Source organism: Ambystoma mexicanum, chromosome 9 (assembly GCF_040938575.1).
Source record: "Ambystoma mexicanum isolate Mex_15411 chromosome 9, UKY_AmexF1_1, whole genome shotgun sequence".
NCBI classification, from domain to species: Eukaryota; Metazoa; Chordata; class Amphibia; order Caudata; family Ambystomatidae; genus Ambystoma; species Ambystoma mexicanum.
The window spans coordinates 1,282,690,018-1,282,705,803 of NC_090931.1; the positions used below are offsets into that span (position 1 = coordinate 1,282,690,018).

The 15,786-nt window shown below is 47.9% G+C and overlaps 1 protein-coding gene across 7 annotated transcripts in view; it reads left to right on the plus strand.

The window, feature by feature from the left end:
• FAIM (Fas apoptotic inhibitory molecule) overlaps positions 1–15,786 on the plus strand; it is a 377,980-nt gene that overhangs the window by 85,838 nt on the left and 276,356 nt on the right. The window lies entirely within an intron of this gene.

The following is a 15,786-nucleotide window of genomic DNA, read 5'->3' on the forward strand; positions in this document are numbered from 1 at the left end:
TGGTAAGGGATGCTGGTAGGGGGAGACTGGTCAAGGAGGGCCTGGCCAACGAAGGCCTGGCCAACGAAGACCAATAAGGGACCAGACACCAGTTGCAGCAGCAGACCGACATTCGCACGGGAGGGGAGAGGAAGGAGGAGAAGAAAAGGAACATCTTGAGGAGTTTACAGAACTTGAGAAGATCCGGCTCAAGTGTGAGGGGGGCGTGGAGGCCATTCCAGAGGAAGGCTTATGCAGAGAAAAGGGATCTACCTCCAACTCTTTTTGGAGCAGCGTCTGACCTGCATAGAGTTGGAGCTAGAGGACCAAAGAGCTCTAGCGGGGAGATATTTAGGGAGAGAAAGCTGGATATAGTGAGGGCCCCATGCTCCAGACAGCCTTGTGGATGTTACAAAGGGTCTTGAATTTAATCCTTGTATTCACCGGGAGCTAGTGGAGAGATTTTAGGGCTGGGGAGATGCGGTCCCTGGGCTTGAGGCCAAGGATAAGTCTTGCAGCCCTGTTCTGGATTAGTTGAAGAGGGTGGAGGGAAGAACGAGGCAGATTGAGGAAGAGGCTATTGCAGTAGTCCAGCCTAGAGAGAACCAGAGCTCTGGAGACATTGAGCTTCTGGGGGAATGTTAGGAAAGGAAGAATGCCCTTGAGGAGGTGGAGCTGAAAGGAGGAGACGGGGGAGTCAAAAATGACCCCAAGGTTTATACCCTCACAAGAGGGTGAGGGGAGGGGACCCAGAGAGGGTGGCCAGACAGTAGGGGGGAGATGGGGTGAGGGGAGGGGGGCTGGGACCAGGTTTTCCAATGAGAAGGATGTCTGTCTTGCTGATATTATGGCAGAGATCATTAGCAGAGCACCACACCTGAATGGTATGAGAGAGGAAGGGGAGGAGGTAGAGGATGGGAGCTTAAAGGAACATTGAGTGTTGTCAGCATAGCACTGGAAGGGAGGCAAAAAGTTGGATATCAAGTGGACCAAAGGGGCAAGGTTGATGGCCATAGGATAGAGCCCTGAGGGATGCGACAAGTAGCGAGTGAGGTGGAGGATAGGAAGGGGCCCAATTTAACCTGGGAGGGTTGGTTTGAAAAGGAGGTCTGCCACACCAGTGCCTCATCCGTGATGCCTAGGGTATCACAAAGGCGATTTATGAGGATGGCATGAATGACTGTGTCAAAGGCAGAAGAGAGACCGAGAAGGAACAGAAGGAGAGTTAGAGTCCAGGTTTGAGAGCAAGTCTTCACAGGTGTTCAGGAGAGCAGTTTCTGTGCCTCTGGATGCTCTGAAGCCAGACTGGTGATTGTGGAGGCAGCTAGCTGATTCAGTGTGGTGGGTCAGTTGGGGGATGACCAGCTTCTCCATGAGTTTGCTCAAGAAGGGGGTGATAGAGATAGGGCAATAGTTAGCCGAGCATGAAGGGTCTGCAGATAGCTTTTTTAGGAGAGGGTGCACAGGAGAGGGGGGTTGTGGGAAGGAGCCAGTGACAAAGGAGTGGTTACAGAGGTCATCCATGGAAGGGGCAAGAGAAGGAGATGTTGTGCTTGATAGTTCTGGAAGAGCATGCGAGCGCCTGATTGGAGGAGACTTTCATAGAGCGAACTACTCTAGAGACCTCGTCTGCTGCAATGGGAGAATAGGAGGTGAGAATGGGGGAGTCGGAGGGAGAGAGAAGTGCCAAGGGAGGCAAGCGAAAAGGGGGCCAGTGGGGGAGTAGATGACTGCGAGGACAGGATGTCCTGAGTTTTGGTAGAGAAGTGGGAGGCAAGTGCTGAGCAAAGTGCCTGGGTGGGAAGATGAGACTGCAGTAGGTTTGGCGAGTTACTTGCAGATTTTGAAGAGATGCGGTTCTAGACATGAGCCCTGCAGGACAATATTGCATTTGGAGCAAGTAACAGGCCAGTTTGTCAGAGGATAGACTTGAGGCCATTCACTTCCGCTCAGCACCTTTGCACTTGTTTCAAGTTAGCCAGTGCAGAGTCGGTAGGAGAGTAAAAAAATAGGGGTGGGAGGAGGGATGAAGGTGGCGGCAAATGCAGCAACTGAGACACCCTTCATCGGTCGAATGACGGAGAAGGAGACAGGTAGTGCAGGTAGAGGCGGTGTTGGGGGGGCTCAAGATGGGAGGAGAGTAGAGAGTGGCCGGAAAAGGAGAGAGTAGTAGTTTAAGGATTGGAGGGAGGGATGTCTTTTGAGATGAGAGCATCCAAGGTGTGGCCGGCAGAGTGGGTTGGCTCAGAAGGAAGAATTTTGATGGAAAGGGAGTTGCAGAGGTCACGAACGAGTATAGTGGCCAAATCCGGAGAGTGAAGATGGAGGTGAAAGTGCCCAAGGAAGAGAGGTTTGGGGGAGGAGGCCAGGAGTGAGGAGGAGAAGTCTGCCCATTCCGAGAGGAAAGGGGGGTACATCCGGGCTGCCTGTAGATAGTGGCGAGAGTGAGGAAGAGGGTAGGAGAGACAGCCTACAGACGAGGCATTCAGGGGAGTAGTAGTATTGAGTGGGAATGATGGTGGTAGATGGGAGAGATGGAATAGATGGAATGGCAGCTAAATTGAGACACAAGCATACATGGATGGGGATTTGTATAACCCCCCTCCCCCCCAAGCTTGTTTCCCTGTACGCAGATGACACCATGATATACCTTTAGAAACCTGGCAGTCCACCTGCCACCAGTCATTCTAGAAATTCAGGATTTCACGAAGTTCTCTGGGTGTCGTATCAACCAGGCCAAATCAGAGATAATCCCTCTTACACCTTCCACAGTCCAATGCCCAGGCATGACACAAATGCCCGATACTTAGGAATTATACTATTCACAGATAAGCAGACCCTAATAGCGAATAACTATGACCCCTACTTGGAACTCCTAGAACATAAATTGAGGGTATGGGAAAAATTTCAGATCTCACTGTATGGGCGCATTGCACTGCTGTAAATGGTGGTGGTACCGAAGCTGCTATACTTATTCTGTAACATCCCGATATGGCCAGGCAGACCATTTTTCCAAAAACTGCAGACAATGGCAACTAACTTTGTATGGGGCGGGGGAACACCACGAATCCAATGGCATAAGATGTGTGAGAGGTATGAAACGGGCGGTCTAGCCGCTGCAGATTTCCCACTGTACTTTTACGCAGCCCAGGCACAATTTGCTAAGTACTGGACTGCGGAAGAACACGCCCACATACCGGCTGAAAAGTTCTCAGTCGCCCCGCTAAACTTAAGAGCAATGATATTTGCCAAAGCTACATTCAATAGAGGGGTGCTAGACCCGGTAGCCTCAACAGTACAGGCCTACAGTACAATAGAGTAAATTGCCAGAAACCATTCTGGTCCCATACCCTGCTATGGCATTATCCAGGCCTTGAGCCTACACTACGCGCTACTCTGCAAAGGAAATGGAACCCGGGGAAAGAAATGCGGGTGGGAGACCTATTCCCGGAGGGGAAGTTTGCTACTCTAGAAATTGTTCAGGCAAAAATGGGTACAGGACTGACCACAGCACTACAGTATCACAGGTTGAAGGCGGCGTGTAAAAAGAAGTGGCCTTCCTTCCCAGAGATCCCCCCCCCCACCCCAAACACACCCTTTCCTAACCGAAATCATGTCACCGGAGGGATTCTCTGGGGGCATCACCGCCCTCTACAGTGCCGCTCAGCAACACACCCCTTCGAAAAATACCATGAAGGCTAAGTGGGAAAGAGACCTGGGTATACTTGTGGAACAGACCCAATGGGAAAGATACTAAGTCGGTCTCACTGTGCGCAAATTTTAGGCTGATTCAATTCAAGATATTAAATCACCTGCACATTACGCCGAGTTAATTAGCTAAATTTGACCCCATGTCGACCCCAAAATGCCCCAAATGCCATATCCTAGCGGCAGACTCCTTCCATATGTACTGGGACTGCCTCCCAATCCTGCAATTCTGGACGGAGGTGACTGAAACAGTGAGCGACATGTGGTCTCCAGATCTCAGCCACCCCTCTAAAGTACCTGTTGGGGGACATAGGAAAGGTCCCATTCAAAACACGAAGACTCTTTGCGGTGGCTGGTATGGTCGCCAAGAGAAATATCCTTAGAGCCTGGAAATCCAAAACGCCTCCTACTAGACAGGCTTGGCTGAGGGACCGGAAGAGTCGTATGTCAGAAATATAGCGGCTGCCTGTCGACCAAAGGATATATGGGCCCCCTTACGAAACTATTTGCATCCAGCCTCAGACTTATCCGATAATGAGTCAACGAGCGTGGGACTTGACGAGCTCGACAAGTCCATATGAGGGAATTTACTGTCGGAATAGAGAGTGGGAAGGGGGCCTATTCGTACGGACTAGCCCAGAATGATAGGGGACATATACGCTGATCGTCCCTCAAAACCTATGAACAATATATAATATGCAATACGTGTTTTGAAGATGTTTTGTATCTGTCAGTGGAACAAGATGATGTTAATACCGGGGGGTTGGGAGGGAGGGGGGTGGTAAATTACAGGGATGAATCGTTGTGTATATTGTTTTGCCCTGAACGACAAAAAAACTGAACTCCTCATCGTGGCATCTAAAAACACTCGGGCAAAACTCGACTCCAAATATGCTAGTTTCCATATTGCCAATAATACCATTCTTGTCCAGAAGAAAGTCAAGACCCTGGGCATCGTTCTTGACGAAGAACTCTCTATGAAGTCCCATGTCTCCAGCATTAAATCTAGCTGCGGTCTCATAAATAAAAGAATAGGCTATATTCGACCATTCATTTTGGAAGAAAACTGTGCCCTTCTGTCCACTGCATTGATCAATTCAAGATTGGATTATTGCAACAGCCTTCTAGCGGGCACCACAGCCTCCAACATCCAATCATTACAAGTGGCTCAGAATAATGCTGTGCGTAATATTTTCAATCAGTCCCGTCGTACACACATCTCCACTTTCAGGAAAAAATGTCACTGGCTTCCCGTTAAACATCGGATAACACACTGACCACAAATATACTGTCCACGACCCACAAATGCCTCAGCCTCTGTAGCCCTACTTACTTGTCAGCCCGTGTTAGCATTAAACCTAACACAAGGAACCTTTGTTCATCCTCTGCCACTATTCTCAAGCACCCAAAATACAGGACAGCCAAATTTGGAGGTACCACTCTTGATGCTCAAGGTCCCCTTCTGTGGAACAGACTTCCAGCCCAGATGCGGCAGATTCAGGACTACACTGTATTCAAACGTGCTGTAAAAACCCACTTCTTCAATCTGGAATAACTCTTTGACCCTTCTTCTTTCTTTGCCATGTGTGTCTGTTTGTTCGTCCAGTTTTATGTGCGCCCTGAGGCCTACGGGCATGTTGGCGCATTACAAGAATTAAAATAAATAAATAAACTAATAAAGAGAATTTAAAAAAAAAAAGATTGGAGAGATGGAGAGCATTACAGGGGTGGGGTGGGCTCAGAGAGGTGTACAGTGAACGACAGAACTCACCCGGCGGCCTAGTAGCCAAAGAGGAGCAGATAATCCAGTACAGAAAAACAAGATCACAGAGCGGGCAGCACAGTTTGGTACAGGAGTTGAGGTTCAGATCTACATGAGGAATGTCAGAGCACAGAGATTTAGCATAGCAAATGCCCAAATTTAAAAATCATTTAGCACAGACAAATTCCAAAATTCAAAAATCATTTAGCACAGAAAAATGCCATGGGTCACAGAGCACAAAACACTGTGGATACAGTGAACTAGAGAGAAGAAATGTTTGGAGACCCAGTGAGATCTCTGGGATATTAGAGGGCACTGTACAATAGACAGAGGAAGACCTCAGCAGAAAGGGGTTACAGTCCAGAAAGTGATACTGCGGCCAGGAGGGGTAGAGGGAGAGTGGCACTAAGCGCCTGCTTGCTCGCCCAAACGGCAGTCCAAGCCGTGGCATGGAAGGTGAGCAAGACAAACACTGGGCAGAAGCACCACGCTTTACAGCGGAAAAGTAACAGCAAGCAGGGACCGGTGGACATGGCCAGACAGGGGCCTTAGCATGGGCCTTATTGGGGGGGGCCGGCTCCCCGATTGGCCCTGAAGAGTAAGGCTCTGGCCAATCACTGTGGCGGCAGGGCGGGCATAAGAGCATTCCGGTGCTCGGAAAGGCAGCGGCCATGTTGGGGTGTAGTTGGGGGCCAAAACACCTTGCAGCCCAATTGGGCTAAACATACAGCTTGAGATTGATCCTAACACCACAATTAACATATTTCTGATTTACAGACCACCACACAGCATGCCAGAGTTTCTAACTCATCTTACTGATTTACTAGCCCCCAGTCTCAAACCTAAAGCAAGAACCCTCATTCTAGGATATTTTAACATTGGTTATTTTGATGACTCAGATACCACATCAATGATGGTTAAGACGATGTTATTCGATTTAGGCTATCGCCAGCATTTTGTCCAGCCTACCCGCATTAAAGGGAGGATTTTGGACCGGGTTCTGTCACAGAATGTCATTATTGAGGACATACATAACAATCGATGTCCATGGTCGGACCATCATCTGTTGTATTGGAATATGTCCATTCCTCCTACCATCAAAATAACACTCAAAATGTGTTTGGTTTCCTTTAGAAATAATCGCAAGCGTACGCCTTCTGCCATTGCACCCTTTTTTGCACCTACGATTGTTAACCTAGCTAACCTACATTCTGCCGATGAACTTGCAGCTACCTATCCGAGAACATTAGAGACAGCTGTGGATAGTGTGGCCCAGTCAAATCACGCTTACTGCGTAAACTACCCAATAAAAAATGGTACTCGGCAAACATCCAGGTCCTCAAGAAAGATAAAAACAATGCCTTAAAACAATGGGAAAGAACTAATTCTGATGATGATAAAGCCACCTACTCAAAGGCAGCAAAGGCCCATAAGATGGCCATCTCCTAAAAAGAAACCACTACGACAACGCATTCTTGGGGCTGCCTCCAGCTCTAAGGAACTGTTAAGACTCCTTAAAAAGCTCGAGGACCCGTGTCCTCTTCCGTCGCATGTCATTAAAGACACTAAGTTGTGTAACGCTGTCCTAAAGATGTTCTTGGACAAGCTGAATAACATCCAGACTAATATTGCGAGTGAGAACGCTCAAGGTAACACCGAACATAACAACCCGGTTGTGTCTAATCGCGCTGAGTTTTATTTTGACCCGATTATGTAGCAGGATCTTACAGATAGCCTTGCTAAATTAAAACTAATTGTAAAGAGGGCATCTGTCCAGCTATTGTAGTAATGTCATGTGCCATATTACTGGTCCCTCTCATTACAAAATGTATAAATGCCTAATTCAGGGAAAACCTTGTGCCAAGTGGTATTAAAACAGGCCTGGATCTCCCCACTGCTCAGGAAACCCTCTCTGGATCCAGACCTGTCGACCAACTATCGACGTTAACTAACGTTCCCTACTTGCTTAAAATACTGGACAGAGTGGCACACTTACAGATAAGCCTTTTCTCTCTGAACATGACATCCTTGGCCACAAATCTGTTTCAGATGTGCACAGAGTCTACGCTGCTTGATTTAAAAATCAACATACTTGGGACTATGGAAGGCGGCCATACTACGCTGCTTATCCTGCTGGATCTCTCTGCTGCATCCGATCTGGTGGATCATACCTTGCAGGCGGAGAGACTTTGCAGGGCAGCTCGCTTTTTTCCAGCAGCGGCAGAATGGCTGAAATCATTCCTGTCAGACTTTAAGGGTAGGGTCTTCTATAAGGACTCTCAGGCAGTGGAGTTCACTGTCACCTGTAGGGTCCCCCAGGGATCTTGCGTGTCACCCACTCTTTTTAACATCTTTATGCTCCCCTTATTCGAACATCTGGACAGGGCAGGCATCATGTATGCGAATTACTCCGATGACACCCAATGCCTTGTTCCCCTCTCAGGGGGACTACACCACTGACTCCAACACCGTGAGCTCTACCTATGAGCTCATCAACACATGGATGTAAGCCAATAAGCTTGCTCTTAACAGTTCTAAAACAAAACTTATGATCCTGGGCACCGCAACACAGCTGCATAAATTGGGCTCAGAGTATAAATATTTTAAAATTGCAGACTGTTGCATTGTCACCCAGTCCAAAGTTAAGACTTTTGGGCTCACACTTGACCAAGAACAATGGAAGGACAAGTTAACAGCCTCGTGTCTAGCACCTGCTGCCATCTGAAATTGCTGTGCCCTTTGCTTTCTGCTACAAATTGTGCTACACATTGTGCTACTATTGCCCGCGCAGTTATGGTTACCAAGCTGGACTATTGTGCCAGCCTTTTGCTTGGCATTTCAAAACATGATCTTTCTCGCTTACAGGTGGTTAAAAACAATGCAGTACGAATTGTTGAGGGGCTTACAGAGAAGAGACCATGTGTCGGCGGCCAGGAGATCCTTAAACTGGCTTCCTATTTGCAACAGAATCACTTTTTGCATACTATGCATTATACATAAATGCCTCTTTGGGCAGGCTCCTAACCTGCTTGTCCTTGTTGCCGGTTTGCAGGGCCTTGAGATCTAATAATACCTGCCTATTGGAGGTACCCCAAACTAGACTTGCTTACGTGGCCCAGGGATCCTTTCCACATGCAGTGTCTAGGATCTGGAACCCTCATCCACTTGACTTAATATCATGCCCTTCAATTGCAGTGTTCAAGCGGAGAATAAAAATAACTTTGTTTTTCTGATTCCTGATCTTGCTACTGCTTAGCTTCTGACTTGTTTTCTCGTGTTATCCGTTGTTTGCTCTGTCTCAGCGCCTTTATGCCTCCAGGCTTGCGTTCATGCGCTTTACAGATAAAATAAATAAATGAAGATATATGTGCTGGAAGTTGGAAACAAAGTTGGGTGCACAATCACGAACACGCACATCACATCAGGGCAATGTAAAGATTTTTGAAGCGCTCGCCCCTTCGTAAAGTGAAGCGTGAATTAGATATAAGCCCTACATGGCTTACCTATGTCAGGATTACGTCAAGCATCGTTGGGACAACACAATTATGTTCAGTAGTGTTCTTCCGTACTGCACTTGGAGAATCGTACAAAATAATAATTTTGCTACCAAGCTTATCAGTCGGGCCATCCACCACATGTTCAAAAAATTGAACATGTGTTACCATGAGTACAAACCGAACACTTCGTTTTTCTCTTCTACCAATCTGCGGGTAAAATTCCATCACAATTTACAGGACCCACAGTTTTGATTTCAGAGTTTACAGTAATGCTCCTACCTCCCTGAGTGGCAACCCCATTGCAGCCACCCTGATTGATCGTAAATTTGAGTAGGTCAGCCATTTCAACGAAGTTGCTGACATACTTTTCTAGCAAACTGGATTGTGTATTGCATTTACTATCTAAAGTAACACAGATGAATGATCCCGTTCAGCGTCTCAGCTTGTACATTTAGTTTGTCATCAAGATTATCCAATTTCTATGCCAAAGCAGTCAAGAGTTTCTCTAAAATACCAAACATTACAGAAGAAGAGCAATTGTTGTTACTAGTGATGCTAACCTTAGAGGAGTCACAGCCCTGCCCATCTCCTCCATCCCTTCCTCCTCCTCCGCTTCTTCCTCCTCCACTATATCACAGAATATCGATTGGAGAGGAGGTGTGGTCAGAGGACAAAAGTGGAAATGCATTTATATCAATACAGTTGACTACAATCATTTGAAGAGGCCACTGGGGCTGACCCCCGATACATCATCCACAGTGACACCTTTATCGCGAACAATAGATTGCAGATGGCTAAGTGCATACCAAGAATCACTAGGGCTGGAGGGACAGCTAATTTCAACCATAGAAGCATGTGCATGCTGCACAGGCTGAATGGAATCCAGTGTTTTCTAACACAGCACTGATGCCGACAGCTCAGTCAGCAACTCTCAGCGCACAGCCTCAGATATGGGGTTAAGATCTTCTGATGGGGAAAAAAGTGAGTAATCTTTGCCAGACTCTTACATCCATCTTCCAGACTAGCTGCTTTGAATGTTTTCTGTGGACAAAACCATATGGTTCTACGCAGCAAAACAGTTTGAGATAACTCTGCAGCACGTCGTCCTCAGTCTCCTGGCTCCCCATATTTCTCATTGATACACAAACATTACTGCGTCGCTTCAGCATTCTGGAGAGATTAAATATGCAGGAAGCGGTTCAAACGGCATCTCGTTGATTGGCAGTTGCCGCTTAGCCAAATGGTCACTGTAGTCCCAAATAACTTCTTGGCCGTGACCACTGTAGATGTTCCCCCAATATATTTCTTTTGGACACACTAGGTAGCAATGATCTTCGGCTGTGCCCACAGTATATTTGGAAACACTACCAGGCCACTCACTATGGCCTTTGGCCGTGTCGACTTTCCATATTGCACCATTCGTTTCCTTTCTAACGTAAAAAAACCCAACCTTTTTTACCATAAACGCGGTTATATTGTTACCTCTAGATGCCCGTAAATAACCGCAGGTATCTGTAAAAAGTGCGCAAAATCGGCAACTCTTCTCTGTCCTCCCAGACACTCAGCAGGTGCCCCCCTCCTCTTGGCATGCTCCCTCCCCTCAAGTCCTTTTTTCCTCCCCATTCATCCCCTAACACTTGTTTCGTGTGACACACTTTAATTCCCGTTCTGGTTTTCTTTTTATCACTGCGGCTATCCCGCAGATATAGGAAAATGTTCAAACTCTGAACTTGGTCCCAAATCCCCCAATTTCCCATGGTGTCCTCTTTGCACCTCTAGCCTGACATCATTTCCCCCCTCCAAATAGTACTTTTTCCACTTTTTTTCGTTTTTGGCTAGCCGCAATTATTCCCATAATAAGCGCAGTTATCTTTCGCATCGAACAAAAAATGGCAGTTTTCATTTCTGAAAAGGCTCTCTCCTGCAAAGCACCATGGGAGATATAGCTTTAATATCGGGAGATGGGGGGCACACCCCTTATCCATGAAATATTTTTAAAACTATTGGACGCAATAACCCTAACCCCCTCCCGGATTCAAAAATAAAAAAGGTATTAAGAAAACACTGTTTTTCGGCATACCGTCATTCATTTTCCCATTGAGAAAAAGTAAAAATGTTATCACGCCGAAGCTCAAAAGACGCTGGAGGGAATTGGACCAAATAAGAAACATGGGTACGAAGTGTTGACTTCATTTCCAGAACATGTTTGGGGTTATTCTGTCCAGTACTTTGTAAAGTATTTGACGGGGAATATACAGTGTACACTGTAAAGGCTGGGCTCACTGGCCAGGGATGAAGGCCAGTGGGTCCCATGGAAACCTATAGGTGGAACATGTGCAGTGGCAATGGCGAAGGCCATGACGAGTGGGCTCTAAAGAAACCTACTGGTTAGTGGCCCTCGAATAAACTATGGTATAACACAACCCTTGAAATTCATTGAAAATCTTTAACGGGAAGCTATGGTGATCAGATTTAATGCAACAAAACCCTTGAAATTCAGTGGATGTTGACCAACTATCGACGTAGTTGGTCGGCGTCCCCCCTATTGCAAAGCTCATGAGCACATACATGCAGATGGGATTCACAATGACGAACAAAATTAGAGGCCGGTAAGATACCTCTTTGGGTTGAGCACTCACTGCTGCGATCTGTGTGTGATCTGCAGGTCGCAGGTTTGAATCCCAGCAAGGCCAAATCTGCCTGTAATCTTTCTGAGGTTGATGAAGGAGTACCAACTCTGGTTGGGTGATAATGTATGGATATGTATGCTATGTAAAGTGCTTTGGTGTAAGTGCTATATAAATAACACATAATTAGATCATAGGTGGTCAGCAACAAGGGGACTGCTGAGTTATGATGATCATCACTTCCCATATTTTCTGAATTTGAAGGGTTTTGTTGTGTTCAATCTGCTCAATCACACACACACACACACACACACACACACCCTTTACCTATACTTAATTGCAGTTCAATAAAGCAAAGAAACTATAACACGAGAAGTGTAAATAACATTGATCTGAAACCTATACCATTATACCCTGCCGTATAAATATAAGGTGGACGACCCTTCGCTAACAGGTAAGTAGATCTAGCTCCTCAACAGAGTAAAGTTCCAGGTAAGTACCTGAGAGGATACCTAAAACGGTCAACAGTTCCTCTGCACAAGTTTTGTCAAATGAACTTTAAATTCACTTTTTGGAATAACGGGTAAAATAAATAATTTAGCGCTATGCTCAATCCCACCACACTAGGAGCGACCCTCTGGGGTGGATGGCTGTGGCTAGAACTCCAACAGTCACAGCCAATTATGAGTGGTTAGGGAGTGGACTTTGCACCCATGCAATTCCTATGGGGTCAGGAAAATGGGCAAGTACACTCACGCCCCTTACTCAGATGTTTTTTTTTTTTCTCAGAGAGACCACCCCAAGCATACTGGGGACAATTAGTTCTGTCGTTGGTCCCATTGATGAAGGTCAAGGGTCACAGGTGCAGTGGCTGAGGTTGGTTTCAGGATTCGGTCAGGCTACGTGGCTGTTCGGATCTTCGATTCTGGGATGGCTCTGACAGACTTGCAGCTGGACAGGCCAGACACTTCGGGACAGCAACCACCAGATGTGCCACAATGTTAAGAGATCACCAGGAAACGGCAGGGAAAGTGGACTGGAGAAGCAACCCCAGTCAGGGGTCAGCAGGCGGTGATGGTGAAAAACATCAGATTTCAAGAAGGTCCATTTTCATGCAAGAGGGCAGCGGCAACAATGACCTTAGGCCACAGGTGGACGACCTGCAAAGTCCCAAGCTCCAGCTCCGGACAGCAACTGGTGCATCAGAGAGTCCTTGTCAATGGATGGGCAGCCCAAATGATGGTCCAGGACACTTCTGACAGCAGGCTTCTGGTGCAGCGCGTATGGCTGATTGATCCCAGAAGTCAACGGCTGAAGCACCAACTAGTGTCTTAGGTTCCAGGACGGGCAACAGTGCTTCTCCCTGAGATGGATTTGGCAATGCTGGTTGTCTGTAGCAGCAGTTGTCTACGTCTTCATCATGAACGCTTCTTCAGATTCTTGGCTCCAATGTTCGACTTCTAGAATGACTGAAGCGCTCCACTTCTTATCCCACATTCAGCATGAGGACTGCCCCAACCCACAATGGCAAGGATGTGCACCATTCAAACAGGTAAGGACTGTCCATTCATGGTCAACCACAAACCCCACATCTGCACAGCAAAAGGCACACCCTGGCTGAAATATTGACTGGGACTAGAGAGTTCTAAACCCTGTTTTAGCCAGTCCATGTACACAAAGCACTGCCCGGGACATCTGAGTGGGACCGTAGGACGTGCATGTCCTTATGAAATTTCCAGACCTGTGCGGGGTAGGAAGAGTGCCAAAAGGCAACACTTAAACTGCATGGCCATTTTGAGCATATGGTATTTGAAATGGCATTATGTGCAAAAAAATATGGTGCTCGGTAGTGCACTGGAAAAATGTGTCCAACTCTCTTCCCTGCCACCACCTGTCCTAGGCACCTTAAAAACGATGTTACGTTTTTTTGGCCACTAGGGGGCACGCGGATGACGTTGTGCTCCGTGTGATCTTGCCTCACAACGGTTCCTGAAGAGGTCTGAGCCCCCACTTATAGGACCCCCCACGACTGAAAAGCAACACAGAGCTGCATGAACGTGTCCCCCACTGGTGGCCGAAATTGGCAAAGAATTCGCCCGGAAACGCTCAGCTGAACTGAACCGCCGCCTCGCGACCAGAAAACGAAAGTAGAAGTCCCGGCCCGGGCGCTGCCCCGCCGAGCTTCACATAGGTCCTGCGTTTGAAACGAGGCGACCTTGCCTTGCAGGAAAGTACCGTGGCTCGGCGCCTGTCCCGCGCCCCCCCCCTTCTGTGAAGTCCGTTCACGAATTCGGGAACGATAAAGGAGAACCCCCGGAGCACTGGTACGCCGGCCTCGCACCGAGACTCGTACACGGCCGACGGCGGGGCTTGGAGAACTTGCAGACTAGGGGACATCAACGGGCGGAGGCTCCCCAGCCCGCGGTGCAGTACCTCCTGGGTCTGAAGGCCGGCCCATTCGGGGGGGCCCGAGGCGAGGGACCTGGGGCGCCTACGGGTGCGTACGGATCCGGGGCCACTCCCCACACAACGAAAGCACCCGGTGTGGATGGCCGACGCAGCGCCACGCAGTAAGTGTACGTTGCAAGGCCTCTCACCCCTTTAAAGACAAGGAACGGTTTGGAGGGGCCGCTTGATTGGCAACACGCGGATCACGCCCGCGACACTGCCTTAGCCCCCACACAGCATCCAGAGAGCCCGGTACATATAAGACTTGACGAACACAGAACACAAGAGCCATTCGGAGGATCTCAGGCACAGCATGCACTACCTACACTGTGGGCCGCACGGGGAGGTGACGGGAACGCAACGCTCTGCAAAGAACCCAGACAGGAACAAGGTGCTTTTAGTTCCCGTGCCCCGACATTTAACCACAAGATAAAGTTAGGTCCTTGTGTTGAGTCCCTCGCTCCTGGCTACGTGGTGGACCGGTCTCCGTTCTGAGACCATACTGGTCACTTAGTGATCCGAGGGTTGGGCCCCAAGGACTTGGGGCGTGTGCCCTCCTCGGATGTGCCAGGCGTACTACACCATCCAACAAGCAGAAACCTGAACCTTTTCCGCAACGGCGAGAAGACCACCAACGCGCTCCATTTGTAGTTACCCCACCATTTAGTCACATCTGCTCACTTCAACTGTACAAGTCACACTCCGCAAATTGTACTAAGAAGAAAATAACTCAATAACTCCATATCCAAAAGGTCCCTAACGTGATACGAACCATCGTTCGACTCACTCCCGACTTGCCCCGGACCTGCTTCAGGGCTGCTAGTCACACCTACTGGAACGCCAGTGCACCCCAAATTTATGGACACCAAACAGAAACTGGCAAAGATTGAGTTCTCTCAAGCTCTCGAAACACCTCCGACTCCTGAACCCACAAACATGGCTTCCAAAGGCTCTGAGGCAGCATTGACTAGGGCTGATATTGCCGACCTCCTCACTGAAATGAAGAGGATGAGAGCGGATATAGGGAATAAGATCGACAAAATTACAAACAGAATTGATAAAATGGAAGAGAGGCTTGAGGAGGTCGAGCACAATCAAACCTCATCGAGCATGCTGGAAATGCAGATAGACCAACATTTTGTGGAAATCGAAAACGAGTAAGAAGAAATCCGTTTAAAGGTCGATGACTTAGAAAAAAGGCAACGTTGCAACAACATACAAGTGTTTGGCGTTCCGGAGATGAAAGGAGAATCCCAAACACACCTTAAAAAAGCTCTACACGATATTCTGAAGCTACTATTCAAAGATGATGTGGTAGATGAACCCAAAATTGACCGGATTCACGAGCAGGGGGCAGACCAGGTGGCCCGAGAACAGTATTAGCCCGGTTCCACAACTATGCAGACAGGGCTCGAATCCTGGAAAGAGCCAGACTCACACCGTAGATTCCATGGGGAGACTCGACTATTGCCATCTTTCAAGACCTATCCTCCCTCACATTGGCGTTGAGAAGGAAATGTCTCCCGATCACTAAACTGCTCAAAGACAAAGGCATCAGATACAGATGGGGCTACCCATTCTCGCTGTCATTTGAATGGGAAAGAACGAGGATGAAACTAACCTCCGAAAGAGACATCTCCAATACCATTGCAGACCTATTGGGTCCCCAGGTAGACAGAGCAGCTGTGTCCACGCAGAAGAATGAGAATGGATCATGGCAAACTAAAGCCCCTCGGAGAAGGAAAATGCAAGGGTCCAGGAAATT